General features: G+C 41.3%; 1 long non-coding RNA gene across 4 annotated transcripts in view; it reads right to left on the bottom strand.

Annotated features, from left to right (window-relative positions):
• Window positions 1-6,671: 6,671 nt before the first annotated feature.
• LOC124500986 (uncharacterized) overlaps window positions 6,672-14,501 on the bottom strand; it is a 136,891-nt gene continuing 129,061 nt past the window's right edge. For 3 of the 4 annotated variants that reach the window (XR_006959680.1, XR_006959679.1, XR_006959682.1), the window contains exon 3: window positions 6,672-6,754. This is a non-coding gene — a long non-coding RNA (uncharacterized LOC124500986). Of the gene's footprint in view, window positions 6,755-12,200; window positions 12,259-14,501 lie in introns of all 4 variants that reach the window. The other variant, XR_006959681.1, reaches the window with a different exon arrangement.

Below are 14,501 nucleotides of genomic sequence, written 5' to 3'. Positions count from 1 at the left end.
GGGGGGTCTCACCAGAACCCAGCCGCACCGGATCCCTAATCTAGGGATTCCAGCCTTCAGAACTATGAGCAATACATTTCTGCTCTCTTAGAAGCCACCCCAGTCTATGGTATTTTGTTATAAGCCCAAATGGACCAAGACAAGGATACAAATATCAATTTAACATACAGAGTGTCCTATAACTTCTATTGGAAAAAGTTATGATCTACTTTGTAATCCCAATTTGAGACTGTGAAAATCACTTTTATTGCATTAAATTTTTAGTTTTTAAATTTTTCTATAGAAATTAATGTAACAAAAGATATTTTTTAAGAAAGATCCTCTTCCCCCAAAAAAAGATCCCAGCAGTACAGAGAGAAAGATAAGTAACAAATTGCTTCCTGTCATTTTTTTATTTCACATATTCTAGAAGGAACTGGACTATGCCAATGCCCCACCCCCAACAGAACTATACTCTTCCTACTGCCATTCCCTACCTGTCTCAATATTCTATAAAGACTATGAGAAGGGAACAGGCTGATGGTCACAATAGTCATTCATCACGGAAACTGAACCCTAAGAAGTCTGGGGCAGTGGGAGAAAGGAGGATGGTGAACCAAGTTCATGGTGATCTCTGTCCTTTTCTGGACAAAACAGGCCAGGCAACCCACTAATGAACACCGTCATTTGTATGTCTTAGGATAGCATATAGCAGACATTCAGGTGCACCTCATCAGGTTGACCGATTCACCGACTGGCTCTAAAACAGCACAGATCACCATGGGGGTGCGAATGGCCTTTTGAGTGAAAATTTTCCTCATTGTGAGCCTTGTACTGCAGGGTGTTAAGTGTCCGTGGCTTCCCTAACAAACGCCTAATCATCACCAGTTGCTGTGACACAAAAATGCTCCCATTTGTTTCTAAAGTCCCCCCTTGCGCCCGGGGGAAGTTACTGTCCTTGGATGGTAGCCCGTCCCCTGGATGCCCAGGTTCTAGGTTATCCCACTAACAGACACCACTAGCTAGCTCCTCTCTCCAATCACATCTAGATTCAAACTCAAACCACATCTAGATTCGAAGTCAAAACTGTTTCTGGGGCGCCTGGGTGGCTCAGTCGGTTAAGCGTCCGACTTTGGCTCAGGTCATGATCTCACGGTCCGTGAGTTCGAGCCCCGCGTCGGGCTCTGTGCTGACAGCTCAGAGCCTGGAGCCCGTTTCGGATTCTGTGTCTCCCTCTCTCTCTGCCCCTCCCCTGTTCATGCTCTGTCTCTCTCTGTCTCAAAAATAAATAAACGTTAAAAAAAAAAAAAAACTGTTTCAAGCTTATAACCTACAGTCCTCTTTGATTATTTACCGAGGACTGAAATGAAGTCACAAATCAAACCATACTTTATATGTACCAGCAAGTTAGGGGCATCGGCTGGTTCGGTCAGTAAAGCATCTGACTCCTGATGTCACGGTGGTGAGTTCAGGCCCCATGTCGGGTGTAGAGATTACTTTGAAAATAATTAAGCAAATGTATCAGCAAGCTTATTCATTCTTAGTGGAAATCCATAGTGAATCTTTTAGGAAAAAAATCCCTTACGCAAACAAATTACTGCTCAGTCTATTCTTTCTAACAAATGTATTTTTCAGTTACCAAGATTTGCTTCCTTTCTATAGATGTGAAATTACAGGGGAAAGAAATGATGTGGAAGACAAAAGAACAGAGAAGCTTCCTTTCCCAAGACTATAATTTACAAGTAAAATTAGTAAAACAAACATGAAGTATAATTACCCTAGTATATCTAGCCCATGGGAAAACACTTCAGTTGTATAAAAGAGAATGAGGTTTTATTTGAATTGCTGATGTGTGCGTACTTTTTCTGACCCTTTCCAGGAAAACCAAAACCAAAACCAAAAAACAAACCTCTTTTGGGTTCTTGCAGTGTTCTTTAGGCCCTCCACTTGGATTTTTGGTCAGGTTTATTATAAAACATTGAACGAAAGCTAATACTAAGAAATCATGGAAGGCACCTCAGCTATGGAAATCTATGTTGCCTCTGTGTTGTTTCATGCATAAAGACCGCCACATAAATCACTATCACAGGCATCTTCGGGTTGATAATCTTGAATACAGTTTATTATTGCTTATGGTCTACCAAAAGCTTTCTTTCCTTTACAATTTTTATATAATTTTAGACTTATAGAAAAATCAAGACATGCTTCACAACATGTTAATACCTCAATACATTTGGTTTACGTTTATCCTTTTCCATACACGTATTTACATGTGTGATGTGTATATATGCATGCATGCAAGTACACATATTTACATGTCAACTTTTCTGAACCATTTAAGAATAAGTTGCAGCATGATGTCCCTTTATCTGATTTGAAAGGACACATGCAGCCCAATGTTTATAGCAGCACTATCAATAATTGCTAAATTATGGAAAGGGCCCAAATGTCCATCAACTGACAAATGGATAAAGAAAATGTGGTGTGTGTGTGTGTGTGTGTGTGTGTGTGTGTGTGTGTGTGAGAGAGAGAGAGAGAGAGAGAGAGAGAGAGAGAGAGAGACATGATGGAATATAATTTGGCAATCAAAAAGAATGAAATCTTTCCATTTGCAACAACATGGATGGAACTAGAGTGTATTATGCTAAGAGAAATCAGTCAGAGAAAGACAACTATCATATGATTTCACTCATGTGGAATTTAAGAAACACAACACATAAACATAGGGGAAGGGAAGGAAAAAGAAGATAAAAAGAGACAGGGAGGCAAACCATAAGAGACTCTTACGACAGAGAACAAACTGAGGGCTGCTGGAGGGGAGGTGGGCGGGGGGAGATGGGCTAAATGGGTGATGAGCATTAAGGAGGGCAGTTGTTGGGAGAAGCACTGGATGTTATATGTAAGTGATGAATCACTAAATTCTCTCCTGAAACCATTATTATACTATATGTTAACCAACTTGGATATAAATAAACAAATAAATAGCAAAAAAATAAAAAAGGAAAAAAAAAGAGAATAAGTTGGCAGCATGATATCCCTTTCCCTCTAAACTCTTCAACGTATATTTCCTAAAAAATAGGAAATAAGAATGTTTTTAAAAATTGGATTAAGCAGCCATAATTCAGTTGCTGCGGCAGAATACGCACAATTCAGAAATGGTTCTGGTAACAGTAATACTAGTCATCATCTAATACACAATACATAATAGGCACTGTTGATCTAACTTCTGTTGTGATAAATGTTCTACTTTGCCTTCAAATACATTAATTAAAACTTTAACATACACTAAATTATCCCTCATTATACCTGCTATTTTAGTCTTCTGCCCTTGTCTGAGTAATTCTGAATGGTACTTCTGTGGCAATATGGATTCTGTGAGTCTATTTCTTTAGTTCTTTTTGATGGGAATGGGATGGTCATTTTCCAAGTAAGGTAATTTAAGGGGAATTGACATCAGGGCTATAATACTTTTTTTAAAAAGGTTTGTTTCGGGGCGCCTGGGTGGCGCAGTCGGTTGAGCATCCGACTTCAGCCAGGTCACGATCTCGCGGTCCGGGAGTTCGAGCCCCGCGTCGGGCTCTGGGCTGATGGCTCAGAGCCTGGAGCCTGTTTCCGATTCTGGGTCTCCCTCTCTCTCTGCCCCTCCCCCGTTCATGCTCTGTCTCTCTCTGTCCCAAAAATAAATGTTGAAAAAAAAAATTTTTTTTTTAAAAATTAAAAAAAAAAAATAAAAAGGTTTGTTTGTTTGTTTGTTTTTGAGAGAGAGAGTGAGCGAGCGTAAGTGGGGAGGGGCAGAGAGAGAGGGAGAGAGAGACTCCCAAGCAGCACGGATCCTGATGCAGGGTTTGATCCCGCAAACTGTGAGATCATAACCTGAGCCAAAATCAAGAGTTAATGCTTAACCGACTGAGCCACCCAGGTGCCCCAAGAGCTATAATAATTTATATTTTATTTAACTGCCTAATATGCTTTATAATAATATGTAATGCCAATACTCAGGATGATTTGGTCTGCTGGGTAGTTTTCTTGAGGAATACAGTTTCTTTAATTAGCCCTGAGAAGCAGGCTTTCTGGTAAAGTTATCGTCGAGTCCGGTCGTCTAAACCCAAGTACAGTAGAATCTTCCGAAGAAATGTAAGTGGCAGGGGACTGCCAAGAGCTCTCCCGGCCTGCATTTGACAGGCTAAGAGCACAGGCCAGACCCAGAATGTCCTGAATACTGATCTGACTTCCCAGAGGAGTAACGCACTTCAACTTTTACACTTGGAAGGCAGCCACTAATATAAAGACAAGCAGCTTAGAAAGTAAGTCATTACAAAACTAGAGGAATAAGGGAGAGGGGTGATGGCTCCGAAGTGTGGGACTTCTTTTTGGATAATGACAACTTTCCGAAACTGACGGCGGCCCTGGATGCACAACTCTGTGGATATGCTGAAAGCCGCTGAGCTGAGTGCTGTAAATGGATGAACTGTATGCTATACGAATTACAGCTCACTAAAGCTACTAAAGAAGTAATGTATTTGGTTCATTTCACAATTCCTAAGTGGAAAATCTATTTCCATATTATAAACTTTGCATAGGTAAAGGTTTTTAGTCATCGGATAACTTGTGTGTGATACACAGTTAAAGGAAGCCCCTTAGAGAAAAGCCAATGATCAGTTTAATGCTCATTTGCACAAAAGCAAGAATTCCTCACTAAATGAATGGAAAGAAACTGCTGGAAATGTGTAAACAGACATAAAGCTCTATGCCATGAAAACAGTTGGAACCAATTCCTATTTTTACCATTATATTGCCAGGAGCTGCCATCAAGAGATGTGTTAACATGGAGGAGTGAGATTACCGGTAATACGTGGGTCTTTCCAAACATGCCTGCCCGAATTCTTAAAGTGCACAATGTGAGACAAGACAATGGGGAATTTACATGCAATTCAGGGGAGGAGGGGCTCTGACACTTTTAAAGCACATTTTGAAGATCTTGTGAATTTGGAAACATAAATCTGATTAATGCATGGCATTATCTTTGTTTTGTGAAGAGTTACATTTTTATAACCAATTATGATACATTTTCTGGTGAAACTGATTAATCAACTCATGTGTTTTTAAATTTTGGCACATATGGAGCTGTTGAGCCTGAAGGGACCTCGCATCTCATCTATTGCTTCTAATTTTTCTGATCCCAATATTGCATGTACTACCGTTCATCAAGGAAAGGACCTGGGCTAGGCCAGGAGGACGAGTAGAGCAGCTTTTACTACAGAATTTTGTCTAATCAGTCCAATCTTCGAAGCTACTGCTAAAATCAAATTTAGCAGTACTTTGTTTGGCTCATCTTCATAGATTTTAAGTCTGACTCAGATTAGCTTGAGTTTCTTTCTCTTTTATGGAGTCTAAAAAATCAGAAGGACCTTTCCATTTCACGCCATCCAGGCAGGAACCCACAGCATGTGTCCTTCCCATGGAAGCACATGACCTTCCTTGAACAGCTACTGGGAGCAGAAGAGATGATAATACAGGCCATTTCATTTCTAGGTCCCATGAACTATCAGAATTGTCTCTCTCGTATGAAATCTCACCTACTTCCCTGTAATTCAGTACATTATTCTTGTTTTTGGCCTCTGGGGCAACGTGGAGTAAGCCTGTCTTCCTCTCGACAGTTTTGTAAGTACTTGGAAATTACGAAACGTCCCTGTTTGAAGTTTCTCCACAAGGCCAAATCCCTGGGGACCTGCAAATATCCGACCTCATCAGACTTTGTCTAGCCGTATCATCCATTCAATTCCTCAGGATATACGCCCATTTAGCAGTGGGCCTTTTAAACTAGATTTAGTTTCTATTAAAAGAATATTGTTTCTGGTCTAATTTCTTTTAGGTTTGATCTTATGTTTGTTTTTGTTTTTGTTTTTGTTTTCTTTCAGAGGACCAAAAAAAAAAAAAAAATCGGATATCGGATCTTCCACTAAATGTGTTTCTTCCATAGTAAGGTTTACCCAGCTCATTTGGGATGGAGACAGTTTGTGAGCCGGTACCACGCTGTGCCAGTGTTACAGTCGGGGGAAACAAAGATCTGGTAACATTTATGTCATTTCTCGGGCGAAACAAGGGGTGGTTGGCTGGTGACAGCTGCACATATTTTAGTGCACATGCATCTCTACCAATGAAAATACGAATTCACCGAACTGGCGAGTACCTACTTGGAGAAGGAAGCGTGTGTGGAACAGTCTGCACTGGTAGGCCAGTGTGCTGCCCAGCAGGGAGCTCTAGCATACTCAGTGGAAATGCAGCAACACTGGCAGACTCCCAGAGGTGGAGGAAATGGAGCGAGCGAATGGAAAAGAAAAGGGCTTACGAGCAAAACCCACCGTCCCTGGAGAAGGTGACAGGTAGGAGAGATGAAGAAAGTTGACTCTGTGCCGGTTGCCTCTCTCACCCTCCCCACCCCCCAGCCTCCAGGGAAAAACCCAAGAATGCCTAAAAGTAAGAGAAGGGACATGTAGAGAGGTGTAGATTCAACACGCAGGAAGAGAGCTACCTTAGTTGAGGCTAATTGTTGAAATAGACAGAAAGGGACACGTACAAGAGTATACACCGGAGATCAGTGAAGCAGTCCCCCTCCAAGGAAATCAGGCAACACAAGACCTACAGGCTCAGGACACCGGTCAACCATTTACAGAAAGTCTCACCTTTGGGAAGTGCAGTTAAAAGCTTAGCATTGATTCCTCCTTTGTAGTTAGTGCGCTGTTCTTTATCTTCAAGCAAGAATTCTTTCTGAAAGCTAGAAATTAAATTATTCCATTAGTCATGTTTAAAGTCAATTTGAATCAAGATACATGATATTAAGTAAAAAAAAATGCTAAACGAAAATGAGCTGTTATACATAGTTAAATAGGTGGATGTAGACGACACATAAAAAGTTTTATTTTGGGGAGTTACATGGGAGCTGTTTTCATTTATTTATAGTCATTTATAGTTATAGCTATTTATAGGACTTTTCTCGTGCAACTGAAGAATTACATCAGCAGGGGCAGGTGACATAGTGTCAGGAGGGCAAAAACATGGCTGAGCTGCCAGCCAGACGCCTTGGTTGGGACTGATAACCTCTTCTAGAGCCACTCGCCAATAGCTGTGTAAGTTTGGATTAGTCACTCACCCTTTCTGTGTTCTAATCTCCTCCTCAGAAAATCAGCAACTTGTCTAGGTTATGTGCATGCTTTCCTCCAGGGTTGAAATTATATAACAAATGCCTTCAAAGTACCAAGAAATCAAAGCATGGTGGACAGGTCTGCAAGGCTCATGAAAAGAGCCTTGGAATAAAGGAGGAAATGAAAGTGAAGAAGAACTGAGCACTTACTATGTACTCTTCTTCTATAACTAGGCATACTCCAAGCATAATCTTAATTATTTTCGCAAGACCCTGTGAGGCCTGAACTACTCAGTGCTGTGCTAATAAATGTTTAAAAACTTGCTCCTTAGTCTTGCTCTCCCACCCCCTTCCCCTAAGCATATGCTTTGCAGTCTTTGCTGATAGTATAAATACCCCCACTAAGGCTGATTTTCAAGCTTCCCACAGGACTCACTGGACTCACAGCTAAAAGAGAGGCATAAACTCGCTCTCAGGAGGAGGTGCAAGTCGGCTCCAGCACACCAACTGGAACAATTATCATCCTCGGTTTGCAGACTAGGAAACTGTTAAATGATCTGCCCAAGGACGAGATACAAAGCCAGCTCCCACTCTAACACTAGGCCCCCAGGCTGCTGCATGCCAACCCCATGGGCTTCCATGGCAGTGGGCCTGGGGTTGGGCCAGACAGACCGAGCTGCCACTGTGCAGCAAGAAAACCCAGCGTAGAAGCAGGAAAACCAATATTCTCCTGTGATACGATCACCTCCAGAGAGGTGAACAACAGCCTTGGAAAGGCTGAAGGTCAGGGCAAAGCTGACCTTCCCTATGGGCTGTCCTCCATTTGTGTTTCCGCATGTAGGGTTGCACGTCCATAGAGGTCCAAGAGGTGACTGAGGAAAGTGCTGTGCATCTCTGTAAGTGGGGCACATGAATGCTCTATATCCTGCACATAAATTACATTTCAAAGAGCTGCTGCGCATTCCAAAATACGTTAACACCATCCATCTTCTAGAACCAAGCTCATCTAAAATCTTAGTTATTGCTGACAAATGTGGTAGGGCTTATATTCATAAATATGACTGCCATGTATCCATATTATTTAATACAAAAGTCTTGAGAATAAGTAGTCTTTATAAACCACACTCCAGATGGCTTGAAGATTCTAGAATACCCACGTAGGTCAGAAAAGTGGAATTGGCACTGACTTCTCAACAGTAAATCCTAAGGCAGTGATCACTCTTTCTGGCATTTCATTCCGATGTATGACTTAGTATAAACCTACAAAATTAAGTAACTGTAGAAATGTACCCCACTTAAGGAATGGCATGCTATTGTAATTGATTAGTTAACTATTTATTTAAATATCTTGATAAAGTTCTGTACTTTCTTTGCAAAACTAACATCTTAGGGAAAAAATTCCATATAAAAAAATGGTGCAATCCTGAAATATTCAGCTTCTTAGGCCACTGACCTTGGGGCACAAATATTATCTCATATTTTCAAAAGTAGACATGTGCATAGTCCCCCTCCCCCATTTTGTGCTTATCAAAAAACCGCTAATAAAGACTAATAAACTGCTCTCTAGTTAAACATTTTTCTGAACTTTCACGGTGGGGTTTCCAAGTCTTCCCCTGCCCCTCCCCTCGGCACTTACTTTCTTGAAACAAAGCTGAACTGGTGTCTGTACCAATGAAAAGCACAGCCTTTCCGTGGCTGGTCAGAAACCAGTGGAAAACGCAAGCGCTGCTGGGAACTGCTCTCGTGGCTCCTCACCTGGTCTGTCTACCTGAGGTCTCTCCTCTCCCTCCTGCTCTGGGACTCAGGTTAAGGTCATTTCCTCAAGGAAGAACCCCCTGATCCAGTGCCCGTCCCACCGGGTACCGAATCTGTATTACGCACTTCAGTTGTTTTCTCTCAAGGTAGCCTGGTTTCTTATTTGGAGAACATATTATAAGTGTCTTATTTCAAATTATTGATTTATAAAAGTGTTTTTTTTAATCAATAAATATCTGTTGAATGAATGGCGACAATAAAATACTTCGAATGTATTCTACACTCACTCTGAAATATTTTACATACACACCCTATACACTTTTAATGTGATATGGGCAAAGAGCATTGCAAACACTGAGAATAATTAGAAGGGCACATATTTAATAATATCAGTTATAAACTTCCTCCCTCCCCCAATTTCCTTCTTTCACACTTACTTATTTTTTTACTTACTTACTTACTTATCTATTTATCTATCTATTTATTTATTTTAAGGAGGCTCCACGCCCAGCGTGGGGCTTGAACTCACGACTCTGAGATGAAGGGCCGCATGCTCTCTACAGATGGAGCCAGCCAGTCACCTCTCCTTTCTTCACCTTTAGAATAACATATGATAGAAAGAATAAGGCAAATGGGGTTGAGAAGTGGAGCTCTGACTCAAGAAGGCTAGAAAAGCTATGACTGAGTCAGGACCCCTTAAACCCATAGGAAACCAGGCTTTGAACAAGTCACATCTTTTCCCTGGACTTTCGAGACCCAAGGCACTAGCCAGCAGTGAGAATGCAGGCAAGACACATTAGTAAAGAACTCTGGAACATTCGTGAATGAGCAACGTCTTCTGATCATCTAATGGCTGATAAAACACAAATACCCCAGGGAGCCCTAACATAAATCTCCTCTTCAACCTTTCTGAGTCAGAGGCACCAGAGCGGCGGGACTGGCGGAGCCCAAGCCCAACTCACATGATGGGTACCTCGAATGCACTGAGCTCGGGATGCTGCACCGTGCTCTCACCATCCCCAGGACAAGGGGACTCTACCCGACAGCCTCTGTAGGCATGGGTGGTTCCCACAGCTCAATCACAAGTATGATTCTGTATTTCAGTATGATACCAGCTCTCCATATATAACTAAAGCAAATGCTACGGTCTTAATGCTTGAATTCCATTTTTAAAGTTTCTACTATCAAGAAAGAAGCACCTTTTAGATTTGTTATTGGTCTGCATCTCCTCTGAAACTGTGCTCTTTTCAGCACTAAATTTTTCATACTCTGCCTCCTTCCCTCTGCTTCGATAACCTAAGAAGAGATTGCTACCCACGTCCACAATTTTTTATAATGTCCCATTAACCTACTTACATGCCAGCAGTAGAAACCAGAGGAAATTGTATTAAAGTGAGAACAGGATAGTCTGCAGTTACTACTGCACAAAATGGGGCTATACCACGACAGTGATTATTCAGCACCGGCGCTGGGAAAGGCTCTCTACAATCTGTTCACCTTTCCCCTAAAGTTTACAAGATCATCAAAGTCCACTACCTCATATTTGTACCTGTGGTGTCTGGTCAGCTAGACTGCTTTGGAGGAGGCGAATTCTTGTATCTCTAATCCTATTTTACACTTAGGATCCATAGCAAGGAGGCTATAATTTCAATAGGTACATATGAGATCATACCCACCATATTTGAAATGTCTGACTATTTCATTCTGCTATCCTTACAAAGCAATGCTTTCCTCCTCTTCCTTTTTCTTAGTCACTTGTTAGCTCTGTTACAGCTAAACCAACCTGCCCGGGGACACACTGGGGACTAAGCTACTATGGTCTGAACGTCTGCATTCCCCCAAGTTCGTATGTTGAAATGCAAACCCCCAAAAGCGATAATACCAGAAGGTGGGGACTTTGGAAGGGGATTAGGCCATCAGATGGAGCCTTCATGAATGAGAACAGTGTCCTTATAAAAACAGACACAGAGACAACTACACTTCAATGAAAATAGAACTAAACAACCCCCCCCCCCGCCACCGCCGAGAGACCCTAGCCATCTCCCTAGCTTATTCCACCCAGTGAGGATACAAGAAGTTGGCTGTCTGCAGATGGAAAGAGGGCCCTCCCCCAATCATGCTGGCGCCCTGATCTCAGACTTCCAGCCTCCAGAATTGTGAGCAATAAATTTCTGTTGTTTCTAAGCCAGCCGGTGTATGGTATTTTGTTGTAGTAGCTGGAACTAAGATATAAGGCTTAGATTCTATCGGACAAAGATAAGAAATAGGGGAGATTCTGTCAAGCGCTAGAAAAGTTAAGATTTCCTGAGTCAAATAAGACAGACAGCCTTACTGATGACAGCCAACTCTAGTTGACTTGATACTAAGATGTGGATCAAATCCATCAAGGCTTTCTTTATCTCATCTAGTGTGTCCAAAAGATGCCTGCTGCCATTTTCAAATGCAGAGCCCCACTCAGCCTGATGAGGACAGTGATTAGAGAGCTGTTTATTCAAAACCATTGAAATGCAAACCCTTTAGAGTAAAGAGGCAATGCCATCCAGGATACATCAGGAAGAAGTGCATCTGAGTGGAAGGCTGGGGAGATCAGGGTTGGGTCCTTCTACCATAATGAAATGTGCATTGGGGTCTATGCCTGTATGTCTTAGGGATAATAACTTTGTGTCTCCACTTGAAAAATCTCAACATCTATTAGGGACAGTGATCTGCTAAGAAGCATCTGAGATACAGCTATCTTGTTTGGCACAAACTTTCATTTTTACAAAGCTTATATGAATGACTCTATATCATAGAGTTTTAGCACATTAGGTAAATCAAATTAGTACCCACAATATCTTGTAGGGAACCGAAGAGCAGAAAGGTTAAGAGACATCAGGACCTCACTGGACAGATGGAGGGATGGGGGGGGGGGGGGACGGGAAGGGGGGGAGAGGGGAGGGAGGGAGGGAAGAGAGGCACAAGGCTAAATCTTTTCTTTAAAAATCAAAAGCTCTCTTACTTAAGGGGCAGATTGCAAAAGGACATCCCACGCTTAGAGGCAGGTATGAAAAAAAAAAAAAAGAAAAGATAGTAGCCCTCTACAGGTTCAAAATTATATCTGCTCTGCAAATAGTTCCCATAAACAGCATTAATAAATACAAAAAGAATCTTTTCTGGCTGAATCTACAATTAGGTCAGCTTGTTTCATATACTTTAATAAATCAAACTCTGGGGAGAAAACATATTGCCAAACATTCAAACTCATGAATTAGGAATTTAGGAGAATAATTCTAAAAGCTACCACAAATCTCTAAATCCTAAGAGTCTTGAGCAAAGACCACTTTACCTTGGAACTTTTCTTTGACTTGGTAATCCAAGGAAGCTTAAGTTTTTCTGGTTGAAATCTAAGGAGAAAGAAATAAGGTAACAATGAAATAACTACATAATAAGTTAAAAAAACAATCTCCAGTGGGGAAAAAAATTCTCCAAAGTCCCATTGAACATATAACAAGAAAAAAGGAAACCAGTAACCAGACAAGAAATATGAATACAAAAATGACACCTTCTAAGAATCAAATTCCACAACATAGGCAAGGTTTTTTTCCTTCTCCTGAAATGTGGTCAACATAACTCTGTGGGTGAAAAAAAACAAAAACAAAACAAAACAAAACAAATCTGACATAGTTCAATCCTATCATGTAAGTTTGTTATAGCTACGAGAATAATTCAAAGCAAATAAATACTGAATGGCATAGTTACATACTCCAGGAAAAAAAAGGAGGAAAAAAATTAAACAATTTTGGTCAAGGTAACATTGAAACTGATCACTGCCTGATGTACTTGAGCCACCTTTAAAGACTGTGTGCATTTAAGGGGTTGTTGAAGAGCAGAGGAAATGCTTCAGCTGGTTTTACTGCCTTCCTTAAAATCTAAACAATAACAACACATCAAATCAACTACTTTCTTTATTTTTGAAGTCAAGATATGTATCGTGTAAAGACAGGTGGTAACAAAGCCATGCAGAAAAAAACACACATCCGGGTGAACCAGTTAATCAAAACCAGGCACAGACAAATTTATACCAGTCTAATGGCAAGTAATCTGTCTTACAGCTTTTGGCATAGTAACCCTTTGTCCACCAAGGAAACCACAAGCAGACCACTTACAGAGACTTCTAAGGAAGTGCCTTTTACTGTTTAATATTTGGGGGCAAGTACCTTTTACTGTTTAATATTTGGGGGCCAGAAGAAAAGGAGGTACGAAAATATACCAGATGCTGACATGCCCTTATCCATCAAAACACATCCGGGATCCCGGAATTTGGAAACTGTGACCCACTAGAGATATACAATAAAATGCAAGATATAATGCCAATTAAACATCTAGGCCTTTTTCCTGATTATACACATACCTGGCTATGTGTGAGAACTCGGTTCAAAAAACTATCAAGTGATATAGAAGAAAATTTCTGACTCTGAGGCCTGTTCGACTCACTTCCTACTGGTATGTCTGTGCTGGGAAAGACTTAGCTACAGAATGCCTGAAGTTCATATGTGCCACTCAAAATAACTTCAGCATTTCACTTTTCTTCAATCAGTGATCAGAATCTGTGATGCCACTCCAGTAGTTAAATGGAAAGCATGTATTTTCCTCCGCACTCTAAAGGAAGCCACTACAAAAAAAAGCATTTTGTTCCCAACAGTGTTCACATGAAGAGTCCATAAAAAGACAAACAGCACTGTCTACTGGAAATGATTTAGTATATGTAGCATTCAGTTTAGAAAAAGATTTTAGCTAAAGCACAGCACGTCCAGGACGTGAGCCCAAGTTTGGACATTCTAACTGAATTTGCAATTTTTCCTGCATAGAGGCTACAGTGGTTTAGCAGCCTCTGTAACTTACACTAAGGGAAAAAAACCAACCAACCCACGTTTTTCAGCCATAAGATAAGCTAATGCATACACTCTGTTAGATATTTAAAGTGTCCTTTGAGGAAACTGTATAACTAACTGGACACGGGAGAATATATGGCAAAACGGAAGCTGCAAAGGCTTTCATCAGAGTATACAACAAACCCACACGTGCAATTCCTATTTCTCTTGCCTTACCTTGTCTCTCAGAGAACTGGAAAACTCCCAGATAGCTGGCAATCTCTGGGCTTCTGAACATGGTTGCACATAGAAAGTTTAGTAACAGAGCCTGCTCTCCAGCTTAATTCTCAACCAGCCACGGCCTTCAGCCCGTCTAAGCAAAACTGGGTTGAGATTCTTCACAGCACAGGGCTACAGCAATCAGGCACTCGTGTCCTTGAAAAGTATAGTCAACGCAAAGTAGGAGGCTGCAGGCTGGAACAGCTCAAACCCCGTAATCAGATTACAAGCAGAAATCAGGCCTGTGGATGCTCAAACAGGCTGGACTCCGCTGATGGGCCATTCTTGATGTTTCCACTTCAAAGCGGGGGCCGAATCACAACTTATGCTTCAGCTAAATAGACAATACTGCCACCTAACCATCACCGGGGGAGTCAAAAACAACTCCTCCTCTCCCTAAAAATAAACAAAAAGGAACTGTACAGAGGCTCTCGAGGTACTGGGAAAAGGGGAAGCCGCCTAACAATTCCCAGGCTGCTTGGAGTCCGGCTTTGGCT

This window comes from Lynx rufus, unplaced genomic scaffold (genome assembly GCF_022079265.1).
Source record: "Lynx rufus isolate CCGP_SWC_20201006 ecotype Redwood Valley unplaced genomic scaffold, mLynRuf1.p SCAF_7, whole genome shotgun sequence".
Taxonomy (NCBI): domain Eukaryota; kingdom Metazoa; phylum Chordata; class Mammalia; order Carnivora; family Felidae; genus Lynx; species Lynx rufus.
The sequence above is the reverse complement of the archived record's forward strand: the minus strand, read 5'-3'. Positions and strand labels throughout refer to the sequence as shown.